This window comes from Loxodonta africana, chromosome 1 (assembly GCF_030014295.1).
Source record: "Loxodonta africana isolate mLoxAfr1 chromosome 1, mLoxAfr1.hap2, whole genome shotgun sequence".
In the NCBI taxonomy this organism is placed as follows: domain Eukaryota; kingdom Metazoa; phylum Chordata; class Mammalia; order Proboscidea; family Elephantidae; genus Loxodonta; species Loxodonta africana.
The window spans coordinates 72,414,633-72,430,129 of NC_087342.1; the positions used below are offsets into that span (position 1 = coordinate 72,414,633).

The 15,497-nt window shown below is 42.2% G+C and overlaps 1 non-coding gene across 1 annotated transcript; it reads left to right on the forward strand.

The window, feature by feature from the left end:
- Positions 1-288: 288 nt before the first annotated feature.
- Positions 289-361, forward strand: TRNAA-AGC (transfer RNA alanine (anticodon AGC)). The gene has a single exon. It is a non-coding gene; the product is annotated as a tRNA-Ala (tRNA).
- Positions 362-15,497: the final 15,136 nt, after the last annotated feature.

Here is a 15,497-nt window from a genome sequence, read left to right on the forward strand (position 1 = left end):
TATTCGCCTACAGTGGATTGCTACCCTTGGAGACTCTGTAGGACAGAGTAGAACCGCCCCACAGCATTTCTAAGGCCGTAAATCTTTGCCTTGCGGAGCCGCTGGTGTGTTGAAAACTTTCCGTTATCAGCGGACCGCTTAAGCACTGTACCACCAAGGATCCGTATGGTTCTGCTATAATGAGCTGGAAAAGCCTGGTACTCTGAACTGCTGGAAATCGTGCATGCTGGAGTGTGGACCGGCAGTTCGTTTCCTGAATAAAAGTAAGATAAAGCGAGGCAGCAACGTGGGGAATTAGCTCAAGTGGTAGAGCGCTCGCTTAGCATGCGAGAGGTAGTGGGATCGACACCCGCATTCTCCAAATTTTGCATTTCAGACTTTGGCCCTTGAAAAATGAGAAAATACTGGACTCTTTGAAATTAGATGTCTAAGTGCATGCTTCTTCAGTTTTATTACTTATGGGCACTTACAATATACAGATCTAGAGTTTTATTATTTGTTTTTTCAGGGAAGCTGTGATTTCAAGAGGGCATTGCATGTCGGGTTCCTATTTTTCTCCCTTTTCTTCCTCCCTGTCGCCCCTAAATGCAGTCACAGACCTGAGGAGTGCAGGGCAGAGCCCAGGAAATAAAGCCCCAGCTTCTTGGCTAGAGGACTGAAATGGGGAACCCCAAGCAACAAGAAAGTACTTCTGAGACTGTAGAGGACAGGAGTTCAAGAACTCTAACCCATAGAGTTGTCTGAACCTATAAATTTGTCTGAACTCCAGGATGCACCTCAGAGCTACGAATGTGTGTCTCCCATCCTAAGCAACACTCCATGAACTTTGAGACTGAACTAAGAGATAGACCACTGCCCAAGTCCATAGTGGATACTCTCCAACCTCCCTTTCATTGGTAAGTGTAGATTATGATGCATAGTTGTGTTTCCAAAATTCAACTGGACTGAATACAATCATTATAAATCTCTTAGCAGAATCACTGATGCATAATCTTGAAAAAAAAAACATGGAAGACAGCATTGTAAGTTCAGTTGGGGGTGTTAAAAAGGAAATGTAGCTAGTTACATAAATGCAAACGGAGTTATAGAGTAAAGGAGGAAATATGGACTGGAGATAAAGTTGGGAACTATTCATTCATTCATTCATTCTTTCAGTCAGTCAGTCAGACAGTCGCTGAGTCAGTCACTCAGTCAGTCAGTCAGTCAGCTAATGGTAACAGAGCTCCTCTTATGTTGCATGTCAACAAAGGAGCCTGTGGAAGGTGAAAGGGGGATTGAGATCTCTGAGGGTGTAAGATCCAGATCATTGGAACATCAGAGTAAAAAGGCAGACACAATTGTCCCAGGTCGCGCAGCCCACAGGGTCCTATCACCTGGTGTGGACTTCACACCACCTGGTTGTGGAATTCTTGCGGCTATCATTGGCTTAGATGGAGTGACTTTATACAGCAATGATTATGATTGTAGAAAACTGGAAATTGGCCAAACAGTCTCTTGGCGACTAAGATTGTATATCTCAGTTCCTCAGTGAGCCTTCCTCAAAGAGGTGCACTCTTGGTGAAGCCAGCAGCATCTCAATCTCATAATCTGAAGGTCCTGAGTTCAAGACTTTGAAAGGGCATGTATTACTCTTTTCACAGCCGACAGAAGAATGAACCATAAAAAAAAACAAACAACAAAAAACAAAAAAAACACTTCCATCGAGGTGACTCCCACTCAGGGACAGAGTAGAACTCGCACATAGGGTTTCCAAGGAGCTGCTGGTGGATTCAAAATGTCGGACTTTCCTTTAGCAGCCGAACTCTTAACCACTGCGTCACCGGGACTCCCAACACTGTAAAAGCACCAAACGAATCTTGTCAAATAACCATTTGAAGACTGGCCCCATTATTCGCTAAGATTCACTGAATTTTGTACTCGTTGAGGCTATGAAGGGTTTGAATACAATGGAAGAATAAAGTGGTTTTGATTTCCCCAATAAACTGCAAGCCGGGTTTTATCCTTTATCTTCCTCACTACCTCATGAAGAAAACAGAACTTTCTCTCCCAACTTCGGCTTTGATGGTGCCCAACCTGCAGAGGTGGGTGCAAGCTGTTTTTAAGTCATACATTCATTTATTCAGCCGACAAATATTTCTTGAGTCCATATCTTGTGTCAGGGACTGTTCTGGGAGCAAGAATTTCAAGAGTGAATAACCCACAAAAATCCCATTCATGTAGAAATCCATTGCCATCGAGTCGATTCCCACTCATAGCAACCCTATAAGAAAGAGAAGAACTGCTCCATAGGGTTTTCAAGGAGTGGCAGGTAGATTCAAACAGCTGTTAGCAGCCTGAGCTCTTAACCACTGCACCACTGGGGCTCCCCACCCTTGGTACAGCTACATGCTAATTCACAGTGGGGGGAGGGGGGAGAAATAGACAAGAACTAACAAGAAAAATGCCTCCAAATGTGGTGAAGTTATAAGAAAGTAAACAATAAGAAAATAAAGAGATTAGAAGCTGAAGGTGGTGTGCTCAGCTTGCAGAGGAAGAGACAGGAAATTTGTCACCTTGAAGATGCCATTTAGTCTTCTCTTCCTCCAGCCAGGTCCTCTAACACTGTCGTTGGAATGATTTTTACCTATCAAGGCAACTGGAGGTTATGAAAGCTTCTTTCTCTAAAGGTTTGTTGGCTTAGTTGGATACATGGTGGTATATGAGGCCTGAGGTGGAAATCCTTCACATGTTTCTTCATTTGGAAAATGAGGACTAGAAAATTCCCTGGGTGGATTAATACCTAGAGCATGACCACAGCAATAGGAGCTATTTCTGTATTAGGTGCCATTTCCCTGTACAACACTGGTCTCTGGCACAGAGCTTGTATCATAGGTTCTCTTTAGGACTAGACAAATGGATTTACAGATGAAGATTAGAATCCACCAGGGTTCCTGTTACAGACTAAATTAAGCTCACCACCTCCCAATGCTTGTTGGAGTCCTGACCCCTATAGCTATGGATGTAATCCCATTTGGGAATAGGGTTTTCTTGGTTATGTTAATGATGCCACATCAGTGTAGGGTGTATCCTAAACCTAATTACTTCTGAGTGATGTAAAGAGTCACATAGACAAGCCAGCACAAATGGGGGAAGACAGAAGCATATGTGAGGATCACCAAAGTACCAAGGAATGAGAAACCCAGAAGGTATAGAACCTGAGACAAGGATCTTCCCCTAGAGGCAACAGAGAAAGAACCTTCCCTTAGAGCTGGTGCCCTGAGTTCAGACGTCTAGCCTCCTAAACTGTAAGAGAATAATTTTATGTTCTTTAAAGCCACCCACTTGTGGTATTTTGGTTACAGTAGCACTAGATAACTAAGTTCTCTTCCCGGAAAGAACTGGGTTTCCTCTAAGGTTCCCGATATTCCAGGTGATGAAAGAATCCTAAATTGTCTTCAAAAATTGAGCATTTTCTGGAAAAAGCAGGAAGCCCAACTATAAAAACCAAAGCCAAACCCAACAGAGTAGAATGGTCCAGGAGGGTTCCCAAGTGGCAGCTGGAGGATTCAAACTGCTGACGTCTTGTTTAGCAGCTGAACAACTAAACACTGGGGCCACCAGTGCTCTAAGAAACACTACTGAAAACAAACAAACAAACAAAACCAAATCCATTACCATTCAGTCAATTCATAACAACTCTATTAAAAAACAAAGAAACCCTTTGTCATCCATTCTATTCAGACTCATACCAACCCTATAAAAGGGCATAATTTGACCACATAGAAAGGCCTCAGGAAAAAAGATAATATCTAGGAAGATCAAGATTAAAGTAGCAAATCCATTACCAGAATAAGATTTCTATGGTGAAGGGAAACAAGCGGTCAATATGGCAATTTTAGATCCAAAATTTGAAAGGCATATTCACCAGAATTCTTGTCTATTGTTCTGAGAAAGGAAAGGAAGAAAAGAAACCTGTCATACAATCCAGGAGAAAGAAAGACCTTTCCTGTGATTTTTGCCTAAAAATCCTCACAAATAATTGGGATCAAAAGGGATTGTGACCTTGGAGTATCAGTGTTCTCTCTGTCAACCTTTCCTTCAAAACTAACTCTGAGGAAAAGCCCCGATTTCCATATCTTTAAGATGTCTTAAAATTCTCCTGCCCATCCCTCAACTTATCCTTCTCCTGTTACCTTAAGGTTTTCCTACCTTGATCCTGCCTTTCTCTGGAAAATAGGTCAACAGATGAAGCCCTACCTATCCATCTTGGCCACACTGGGAAGGATGATTGTACAGATATGTGAGCCTGAGAGGCTGCCCATTTCCTCCTCCAGGGCTGTGACATTTCCTAAATCAAGTGACAATCAAAACCTTCTTTTCTGAAACACAGTAGCATAAGCTTTAAGAAAGCCAAGTAGCTCTGACTGAAGATCCCACCCAGCTAGAACTTGTCTCTTCCTTTATGCAGATCAAGAAATTAAACTTGTAGTGGGTTCAAACCTTTCCACAGCAAATTTTCTCACACCAACATTTATTAGGTGTCCTTTTGTCCACATTCTCTGAGAGAAACAGTGGTGTTCATCCCGTTTGTGTCTGAGGCTGTGTCTGAATTGCTCTGCCCTCACTTGGGTCCTGGTTCCTTTTTAGTGGTCTTGAGTTTCACTGTGGTCCATGGTAGACCCATGTAATTGTCAGGGCACATCACATCTCGAGAGATCACAGGTCAATTTGAAAGCAAGAGGATGGCCAATGAAGTGAAATGATGGAGCGTGTGCTTTCCACTCAGAGGTAATGGAATGGATGCCTGCTTTCTCTAGTTTTGCCCCTTCTTGGTAAGCACCCACCAACTCAGAGCTTCTCTTCTGAACTCAAATCCAGGAAATACTGAACTTCTTTCAAAAGTGATCCTGGTTCTTTTCTTGTTTCACACACAGGACAGCTCAGGTACAATCTTTGACCAACATTAACTGTCACTGGGATGTAGACAAAGAAGAACCCCTGAAAAGAGCAATGGAGAGGGAAAACGTCACCTGTGCTGGGCATTTTCACCTCAGGATATGGAGTTTGGTATTGGAAGGGCCGACTTCTTACTCCTGACCTCTCAACCCTGTCCTTGGACAGAGAGAACCTGATTTTTCAGGGGAAAGGAAGACCTCTCTTCCACTTGGGATTGAGATTTATGGGGATCTTTGAAATATTTAAAGGGATGAAGCAAGGAACAAGGAAAGCTGAGGAAACAAGGGAGGCTGATGAGGGACACCTAGAGAGACAGTATGTACAAGACAGTTTGTGGATCTGAGATCTCTGGGTACAAGTTTCTCAGGAGAGGGACACCAAGTGCCAGAGAGTCAGAAAAGGAAGTTATAACACCCAGAGGAATTCTTAGAGAAAACCCAGACTGCAAGAATGGCTCAGACAGCCAAACAAATCCTTACTGGCAGCCAAATCAAAACCTTCAGAAACTTTAGCAACTTCCAAGGAACTTGTTTACAATGTCTATATTATTTTAGACATAATTTCATTTCCTGTGTACAAAGTATCACACGTATATCTACAATGAAGAAATTGTGTACACCAGAAATAAATCCTTTGAAAACCAAAAAGAAAAAACAAAAACCCTTCAAAAACACTTGCCAGTTTTTAAAACAAATTCCACACACAACAGAAGATACATTTTTCCTCTTAGCAGAAGCAGCTGAAATGTGATTCCAAGATGGAAGAAAAAAAATCCCATTATCTTGAAACATTTTAAATCTCCTTTAAGATGAAGCATATATCCCCTCCTGCCCCCCGAAAAAAATAAAAAAACAGAGCTCAGGGAGTGGAGAAGTTTTAACTTTAAATCAATTTGAACTCATAAACCATATCATAGGAGCTGAAAATTTTCATTTGTGGTGAGACTTTTACTTAGAGTGGGAGAAGTCACAGGACTGCCTAAAATGTTGCACAGGAAGAAGAGAAAAATTATTTCTATCAGAGGATTTATTGAAATTAATAAATTTTCTCCTTTTAGTGTCCCCATTGAGACTTAAGGGGCAGTCTGTGGCAGAGAAGAAACAGTAGTGCCACCTGAGGCTTTTTGTTGCCAGTTTCCAAAATCCATAGGGGAAATAGAAAGTTGCTGAAAAGTTAGGAAAGTAGAGAAGTTTTGTTAAAGAGGCAGATTGACTTAAGAAAAAGAGGCCAAGACTAGAATAAGGAAAATTCCTTTTTGTCTAAGGTAAAGGCAAAGAGGTCTGAGGACCTGCAAGAATAAGAACATGTATATTTACTTGGTAGAACTTCCCTGAGTGGCCAAACAAGTGCTAACCCAGATGCAGGGCCACCGCCTCTGCAGATAAATGTGTGTCCCTGGCAGAACACAGCATGGAAGCTTCAGATCAGGATTTCTCAGTCTGCACACTATTGACGTTTGGGGCCAGATTAATTCTGTTTAGGAGCCTGTCCTACACATTGGAGAATATTTAGCATCATCCTTGGCCTGTACCCACTAGATGCATGACCATCCCTGGGTGATCTGCTCTGGTAAAGATTACAGCCTAGGAAGCCCTGTGGGGTAGTTCTAATTAATCTGGCCCCAAATGTCAATAGTGTGCAGACTGAGAAATCCTGATCTGAAGCGTCCATGCTGTGTTCTGCCAGGGACACACATTTATCTGCAGAGGCGGTGGCCCTGCATCTGGGTTAGCACTTGTTTGGCCACTCAGGGAAGTTCTACCAAGTAAATGTACATGTTCTTATTCTTATAGGTCCTCAGACCTCTTTGCCTTTACCTTAGACAAAAAGGAATTTTCCTTATTCTAGTCTTGGCCTCTCATTCTTAAGTCAATCTGCCTCTTTAACAAAATTTTTCTACTTTCCTAACTTTTCAGCAACTTTCTATTTCCCCTATGGATTTTGGAAACTGGCAACAAAAAGCCTCAGGTGGCACTACTGTTTCTTCTCTGCCACAGACTGCCCCTTAAGTCTCCATGGGGATACTAAAAGGAGAAAATTTATTAATTTCAATAAATCCTCTGATAGAAATAATTTTTCTTTTTCCTGTGCGACATTTTAGGCAGCCCTGCTATTTCTCCCACTCTACGTTAAAGTATCACCAGAAACTAAAATTTTCAGATCCTATATTAAAAAAAAAAAAAAATTTTTTTCATGATATGGTTTATGAGTTGAAAATTATTTAAAGTTAAAACTTCTCCACTCCTTGAGCTCTGTGTTTTTTTTTCAGGGGACGGGGTTGTATGCTTCATCTTAAAGGAGATTTAAAATGTTTCAAGATAATGGGATTTTTTTTTTTTCTTCCATATTGGCATCACATTTCAGCTGCTTCTGCAAAGAGGAAAAACGTATCTTCCGCTGTGTGTGGAATTTGTTTAAAAAAGTGGCAAGTGTTTCTGAAGGGTTTTTGTTTTTTTTTTTCAGTTTTCAAAGGATTTATTTCTGGTGCACACAATTTCTTCATTGTAGATATACGCGTGATACTTTGTACACAGGAAATGAAGTTATGTCTAAAATAATATAGACTTTGTAAACAAGTTCCTTGGAAGTTGCTAAAGTTTCTGAAGGTTTTGATTTGGCTGCCAGTAAGGATTTGTTTGGCTGTCTGAGCCATTCTTGCAGTCTGGGTTTTCCCTAAGAATTCCTCTGGGTGTTATAACTTCAATTTCTGACTCTCTGGCACTTGGTGTCCCTCTCCTGAGAAACTTGTACTCAGAGATCTCAGATCCACAAACTGTCTTGTACATACTGTCTCTCTAGGTGTCCCTCATCAACCTCCCTTGTTTCCTCAGATTTCCTTGTTCCTTGCTTCATCCCTTTAAATATTTCAAAGGTCCCCATAAATCTCAATCCCAAGTGGAGGAGAGGTCTTCCTTTCCCCTGAAAAATCAGGTTCTCTCTGTCCAAGGACAGGGTTGAGAGGTCAGGAGTAAGAAGTTGGCCCTTCCAATACCAAAGAGCACTCCATATCCTGAGGTGAAAATGCCCAGCACAGGTGACGTTTTCCCTCTCCATTGCTCTTTTCAGGGGTTCTTCTTTTCTTTGTCTACATCTCAGTGACAGTTAATGTTGGTCAAAGATTGTACCTGAGCTGTCCTGTGTGTGAAATAAGTAAAGAACCAGGATCACTTTTGAAAGAAGTTCAGTATTTCCTGGATTTGAGTTCAGAAGAGAAGCTCTGAGTTGGCGGGTGCTTGCCCAGAAGGAGCAAAACTAGAGAAAGCAGGCATCCATTCCATTACCTCTGAGTGCAAAGCAAACACTCCATCATTTCACTTCATTGGCCATCCTCTTGCTTTCTTTGTGACCTGTGATCACTCTAGATGTGATGTGCCCTGACTATTTTGTGGGTCTGCTCTGGACCACAGTGAAACTCACGCCCACTAAAAAGGAACCAGGACCCAAGTGAGGGCAGAGCAATTCAGACACAGCCTCAGACACAAATGGGAGGAAGACCGCTGTTTCTCTCAGAGAATGTGGAGAAAAGAACACCTAATAAAAGTTGGTGTGAGAAAATTTGCTGTGGAAAGGTTTGAGCCCACTACAAGGTTACTTTCTTGATTTGCATAAAGGAAGAGACAAGTTCTAGCTGGGTGGGATCTTCAGTCAGAACTACTTGGCTTTCTTAGAGCTTATGTTACTGTGTTTCAGAAAAGAAGGTTTTGGTTGTCCCTTGATTTAGGAAATGTCACAGCCCTGGAGGAGGAAATGGGCAGCCCCTCAGGCCCACATATCTGTACAATCATCCTTCCCAGTGTGGCCAAGATGGATAGGTAGGGCTTGATCTGTTGACCTATTTTCCAGAGAAAGACAGGATCAAGGTAAGAAAACCTTAAGATCATGGGACAAGGATAAGTTGAGGGAGGGGCAGGAGAATTTTAAGACATCTTAAAGATATGGAAATCAGGGCTTTTCCTCAGAGTTAGCTTTGAAGGAAAAGTTGACAGCGAGAGCACTGATACTCCAAGGTCAGAATCCTTTTTGATCCTAATTATCTGTTAGGATTTTTAGGCAAAAATCAAAGGAAAGGTCTTTCTTTCTCCTGGATTGTAGGACAAGTTTCTTTTCTTCCTCAGATCAATAGGGAAAAATTCTGGCAAATCTGCCTTTCAAATTCTGGATCTAAAATTGCCATATTTACCACTTGTTTCCTTCCACCATAGAAATCTTGTTCTGGTAACCGATTTGCTACTTTAATCTTGATCTTCCTAGATATTATCTTTTTTCCTGAGGTCTTTCTATGGGGTCAAATTATGCCCTTCTATAGGTTTTTTTGTTTTTTTTTTAATGAAAAATTTTTTTTTTTTTATAGGGTTGGTATGAGTGTGAATAGAATGGAGGACAAAGGGTTTGTTTTTTAGTAGGGTTCCTAGGAATTGCCTGGTATGGTATGGTAATAGATTTGGTTTTGTTTGTTTGTTTTCAATAGTGCTTCTTGGAGCACTGGTGGCCCCAGTGGTTAGTTGTTCAGCTGCTAACCAAGATGTCAGCAGTTTCAATCCTCCAGCTGCTACTTGGGAACCCTCCTGGACTATTCTACTCTGTTGGGTTTGGCTTTGGTTTTTATAGTTGGGCTTCCTGCTTTTTCCAGAAAATGCTCAATTTTTGAAGACAATTTAGGACTCTTTCCTCACCTGGGAATATCGGGAACCTTAGAGGAAAGCCAATTCTTTCCAGGAAGAGAACTGTCTTAGTTATCTAGTGCTACTATAACCAAAATACCACAAGTGGGTGGCTTTAAAGAACATAAAATTATTGCCTTATGGTTTAGGAGGCTAGAAGTCTGAATTCAGGGCACCAGCTCTAGGGGAAGTCTCTTTCTCTGTTGCCCCTAGGGGAAGATCCTTGTCTCAGGTTCTATACCTTCTGGGTTCCTCATTCCTTGGTTCTTTGGTGATCCTCACATGTGCCTCTGTCTTCCCCCATTTGTGGTGGCTTGTCTATGTGTCTATGTTACGCTTTACATTACTCAGAAGTAATTAGGTTTAGGATACACCCTACACTGATGTGGCGTCAGTAACATAACCAAGAAAACCCTATTCCCAAATGGGATTACATCCATAGCTATAGGGGTCAGGACTCCAACAAGCATTGGGAGGTGGTGAGCTTAATTTAGTCTGTAGTAAGAACCCTGGTGGATTCTAATTTTCATCTTTAAATCCATTTGTCTAGTCCCTAATGAGCACCTATGATACAAGCTCTGTGCCAGAGACCAGTGTTGTACAGGGAAATGGCACCTAATACAGAAATAGCTCCTATTGCTGTGGTCATGCTCTAGGTATTAATCCACCCAGGGAATTTTCTAGTCCTCATTTTCCAAATGAAGAAACATGTGAAGGAGTTCCACCTCAGGCCTCCTATACCACCATGTATCCAACTAAGCCAACAAAACTTTAGAGAAAGAAGCTCTCATAACCTCCAGTTGCCTTCATAGGTAAAAATCATTCTAATGACAGTGTTAGAGGACCTGGCTGGAGGAAGAGAAGACTAAATGGCATCTTCAAGGTGACAAATTTCCTGTCTCTTCCTTTGCAAGCTGAGCACACCACCTTCAAATTCTAATCTCTTTATTTTCTTATTATTTAATTTCTTATATCTTCACCATATTTGGAGGCATTTTTCTTGTTGGTGTTTACCTGTTTCTCCCCCCTCCGGCCCACTGTGAATTAGGATGTAGCTCTATGAAGTGTGTGGAGCCCCAGTGGTGCAGTGGTTAAGAGCTCAGGCTGCTAACAGCTGTTTGAATCTACCTGCCACTCCTTGAAAACCCTATGGAGCAGTTCTTCTCCATGTTATAGGGTTGCTATGAGTGGGAATCGACTCGATGGCAATGGATTTCTACATGGATGGGATTTTTGTGGGTTATTCACTCTTGAAATTCTTGGTCCCACAACATTCCCTAACAAAAGAAATATTTGTCGGCTGAATAAATGAATGAATGACTTTAAAACTTCTTGCACCCACATCTGCAAGTTGGGCACCATCAAAGCCAAAGCTGGGAGAGAAAGTTCTGTTTTCTTCATGAGATGGTGAGGAAGATAAAGGATAAAACCCGGCTTGCAGTTCATTGGGGAAATCGAAACCACTTAATTCTTCCATTTTATTCAAACCCCGGACAGCCTCAAAGGACTACAACATTCAGCGATTCTCAGCGAATAATGGGGCCAGTCTTCAAATGATTATTTGACAGGATTTGTTTGGTGCTTTTACGGTGTTGGGAGTCCCGGTGGTGGTTAAGAGTTCGGCTGCTAAAGGAAAGGTCCACATTTTGAATCCACCAGCAGCTCCTTGGAAACCCTGTGTGCCAGTTCTACTCTGTCCCTGAGTGGAAGTCACCTCAATGGAAATGTTTTGGGTTTTTTTTTTTTTTTTTTTTTTGATTGTTTTCTTTTTCCTGTGGTGCATTTTTCTGTGGACTGTGAAAAGAGGAATACATGACTTTTCAGAGTCTTGAACTCAGGATGTTCAGATTATGAGATTGAGATGCTGCTGGCTTCACCAAGAGTGCACCTCTTTGAGGAAGGCTCACTGAGGAACTGAGATATACAATCTTAGTCTCCAAGAGACTGTTTGGCCCATTTCCAGTTTTCTACAATCATAATCATTGCTGTATAAAGTCACTCCATCTAAGCCAATGACAGCTGGGAGAATTCCACAACCAGGGGGTGTGAAGTCCACAGCAGGTGATAGGACCCTGTGGGCTGTGCGACCTGGGACAATTGTGTCTGCCGTTTTACTCTGATGTTCCAATGATCTGGATCTTATACCCTCAGAGATCTCAATCCCCCTTTCACCTTCCACAGTCTCCTTTGTTGACATGAAACATAAGAGGAGCTCTGTTAGCATTAGCTGACTGACAGACTGACTGACTGACTGAATGAATGAATGAATGAATGAATAGTTCCCAACTTTATCTCCAGTCCAAACATCCTCCTTTACTCTATACCTCCACTTGCATTTATGTGACTAGCTACATTTCCTTTTTAACACACCAAACTGAACTTATAATACTGTCTCCATGTTTTTTTTTCAAGATTATGTGTCAGTGATTCTGCTAAGAGATTTATCATAATTTTATTCAGTCCAGTTGAATTTTGGTAACACAACTATGCATCATAATCTACACTTACCAGTTAAAGGGAGGTTGGATAGTATCCAGTATGGACTTGGGCAGTGGTCTATCTCTTAGTTCAGTCTCAAAGTTCATGGAGTATTGCATAGGATGGGAGACACACATTCGTAGCTCTGAGGTGCATCCTGGAGTTCAGACAACTTTATAGGTTCAGACAACTCTATGGGTTAGAGTTCTTGAACTCCTATCCTCTACAGTCTCAGAGGTACTTTCCTGTTGCTTGGGTTTCCCCATTTCAGTCCTCTAGCCAAGAGCTGGGGCTTCATTTCCTGGGCTCTGCCCTTCACTCCTCAGGTCTGTGACTGCATTTAGGGACAAGAGGCAGGAAGAACAGGGATAAAAATAGGAACTGGACATGCAACGCCCTCTTGAAATCACAGCTTCTCTGAAAAAAACAAATTATAAAACTCTACATCTATATATTATAAGTGCCCATAAGTAATAAAACTGAAGAAGCATGCACTTAGACATCTAATTTCAAAGAGTTCAGTATTTTCTCATTTTTCAAAGGTCTGAAATGCAAAATTTTGAGAATGTGGGTCTCAATCCCACTACCTCTCACATGCTAAGCAAGCACTCTACCACTTGAGCTAATTCCCCACACAGTACAACTACTTTATCTTACATTTATTCAGGAATCGAACTGCCGGTCCACACTCCAGTAGGCACTATCTCCAGCAGTTCAGAGTACCAGGCTTTTCCAGGTCATTATAGCGGAACCATACGTATCCTTGCTGGTACAGTGCTTAAGTGGTCGTCTGATAAACGAAAGTTTTGAACACACCAGGGGCTCCACAGGAGAATGATGCGGCAGCCTGCTTCCGCAAAGATTTACAGCCTTGGAAATCCTGTGGGGGCGGTTCTACTCTGTCCCATAGGGTCTCCAAGAGTAGGAATCCACTGTAAGCGAATGGGTTTGGTTTTTAGTAGGTTAAAATGAAACCCGGACTCAGCCGGAAATGGCCTGGGGCAAGAGCGTCTTGACTGCTCAGTCAGCTGTTCCGCTGGGGAGAAGAAAAGGACGTGGTGGCAAAGCTCAGGCGCCGCCAACGTTTTATGCTCTTGATTTTCGAGAAGAGAAGACGTCCCAACTAGAGAAGATCAATCCAGAACAGTCTAGCTATGTGGCACAGCTCTCTTAGGATGACCATCTGACTCTTTGAAAGGCGTGATTGTCATTTGCTCCAGGCAGCTGTGACCACCCGTGAGTAGGCAACGGGACAGCCTCTCCCCGATTCTGGAAGGCAAACTAAAAAATAAAACCTACTGCCGTCCAGGCGATTCCGACTCATAGAGACCCTACAGGGCAGAATAGAACTGCCCCATGGACTCTGCAAAGATCGCCTGGCGGATTCGAACTGCTGATCTTTTGTTTAGCAACCGTAGCAATTAACCACTAGCCATCAGGGTTTCCAAAAGGCATACAGCTCCACGTATGTCTGCTGGCTTTCCAACCAAGATCTTACATTTGTTAGGAGAGCTTCATAACCAGTATAATCTGGAAACTCCTTGATTTGTGAGTTTCTTTTCTTTCTAATTTCTGAGAGATTTGTGTTCAATTCCCACTGAGGTGTGTGATGTAGAAATCATATATCCCCATCATATGAGAGAACAGCAAAAGTCTCCACATTCTTACAGAAAGGAGCTATGGGGGTCATGAGGCAAGATCATACCAGACTGAAGGATTCAAGAGTGGACCTTGAGAAATGGCGGTGAGGAGGGAAAACAGGGGTGAGAGAACATTCTCTTGTGAGAAGAATACCTGTTTGACATTTCTGATCAGCGCCTGATCTCAAAAATCTACATGATACTGCAAAAACTCAACTACAAAAAGACAAATAACCCTATTAAAAAATAGGCAAAAGATTTGAAGAGACAATTCACTAAAGTAGGCATTCAGGTAGCTAACAGATACATGAGGAAATATTCACGATCATTAGCCATTAAAGAATTGCAGACCAAAATGACAATGAGATTTCATCTTACTCCAACAAGTGTGGCATTAATCCAAAAAACACAAAATAATAAATGTCGGAGAGGCTGTGGAGAGACTGGAACACTTATACACTGCTGGTGGGAATGCCGACTGGTACAACCACTTTGCAAATCGATTTAGTACTTCCTTAAATAGTTAGAAATAGAACTACCATATGATCCAGCAACCCCAGTCCTCGGAATATATCCTGGAAAAATAAGAGCCTTTACACAAACAGATGTATGCACACCCATGTTTATTGCAGCACTGTTTACAATAGCAAAAAATGGAGGCAACAAAGGTGCCCATCAACGGATGAATGGATAAATAAATTATGGTCCATTCACACAATGGAACAGTATGCATCGATAAAGACCAGGGAGGAACCTTTGAAACATTTCATAACATGGAGGAACCTGGAAGGCAATATGCTGAGTAAAATTAGTTAGTTGCAAAAGGACAAATATTGTATAAGATCACCAGTATAAGAACTTGAGAAATAGCTTAAACTGAGAAGAAAACATTCTTTTGTGGTTACAAGAGGGGGGAGGGTGGGAGGGTGGGAGAGGGGTATTCACCAATTAGTTGGCAGATAAGAACTACTTTAGGTGAAGGGAAAGACAGCAGACAATACAGGTGAGGTCAGCACAACTGGACTAAACCAAAACCAAAGAAGTTTCCTGAATAAACTGAACGCTTCAAAGGCCAGTGTAGAAGATGCAGGGGATTGGGGACCATGATTTCAGTGGACATCTAAGTCAATTGGCATAATAAACTCTATTAAGAAAACATTCTCCATCCCACTTTGAAGAGTGGTGTCTGGGGTCTTAAACACTAGCAAGCAGCCATCTAAATGCATCAACTGGTCTCAACCCACCTGGATCAAAGGAGAATGAAGAATACCAAAAACACAAAGTAATTATGAGCCCAAGAGACAGAAAGGGCCACATGCTCCTGAGACTACATCATCCTGAGACCAGAACTAGATGGTTCCTGGCTACAATCGATGACTGCCCTGAAAGGGAACACAACAGAGAGGCCCTGGAGGAGCAGGAGAACAGCGGGATGCAGACCCCAAATTCTCATAAAAAGACCAGACTTAATGGTCCGACTGAGACTAGAAGGACCCCAGGGGTCATGGCCCCAGAACTTCTGTTGACCCAGGACAGGAACCATTTCCGAAGCCAACTCTTCAGACATGGATTGGAGCGGACAATGGGTTGGAGAGGAATGCTGGTGAGGAGTGAGCTTCTTGCATCAGGTGGACACTTGAGACTATGTTGGCATCTCCTGTCTGGAGTGGAGATGAGAGGGTTGAGGGGGTTAGAAGCTGGCGAAGTGGACGAGAAAAGAGACAGTGGAGGGAGAGAGTGGGCTGTCTCATTAGGGGAAGAGTAATTGGGAGTGTGTAGCAAG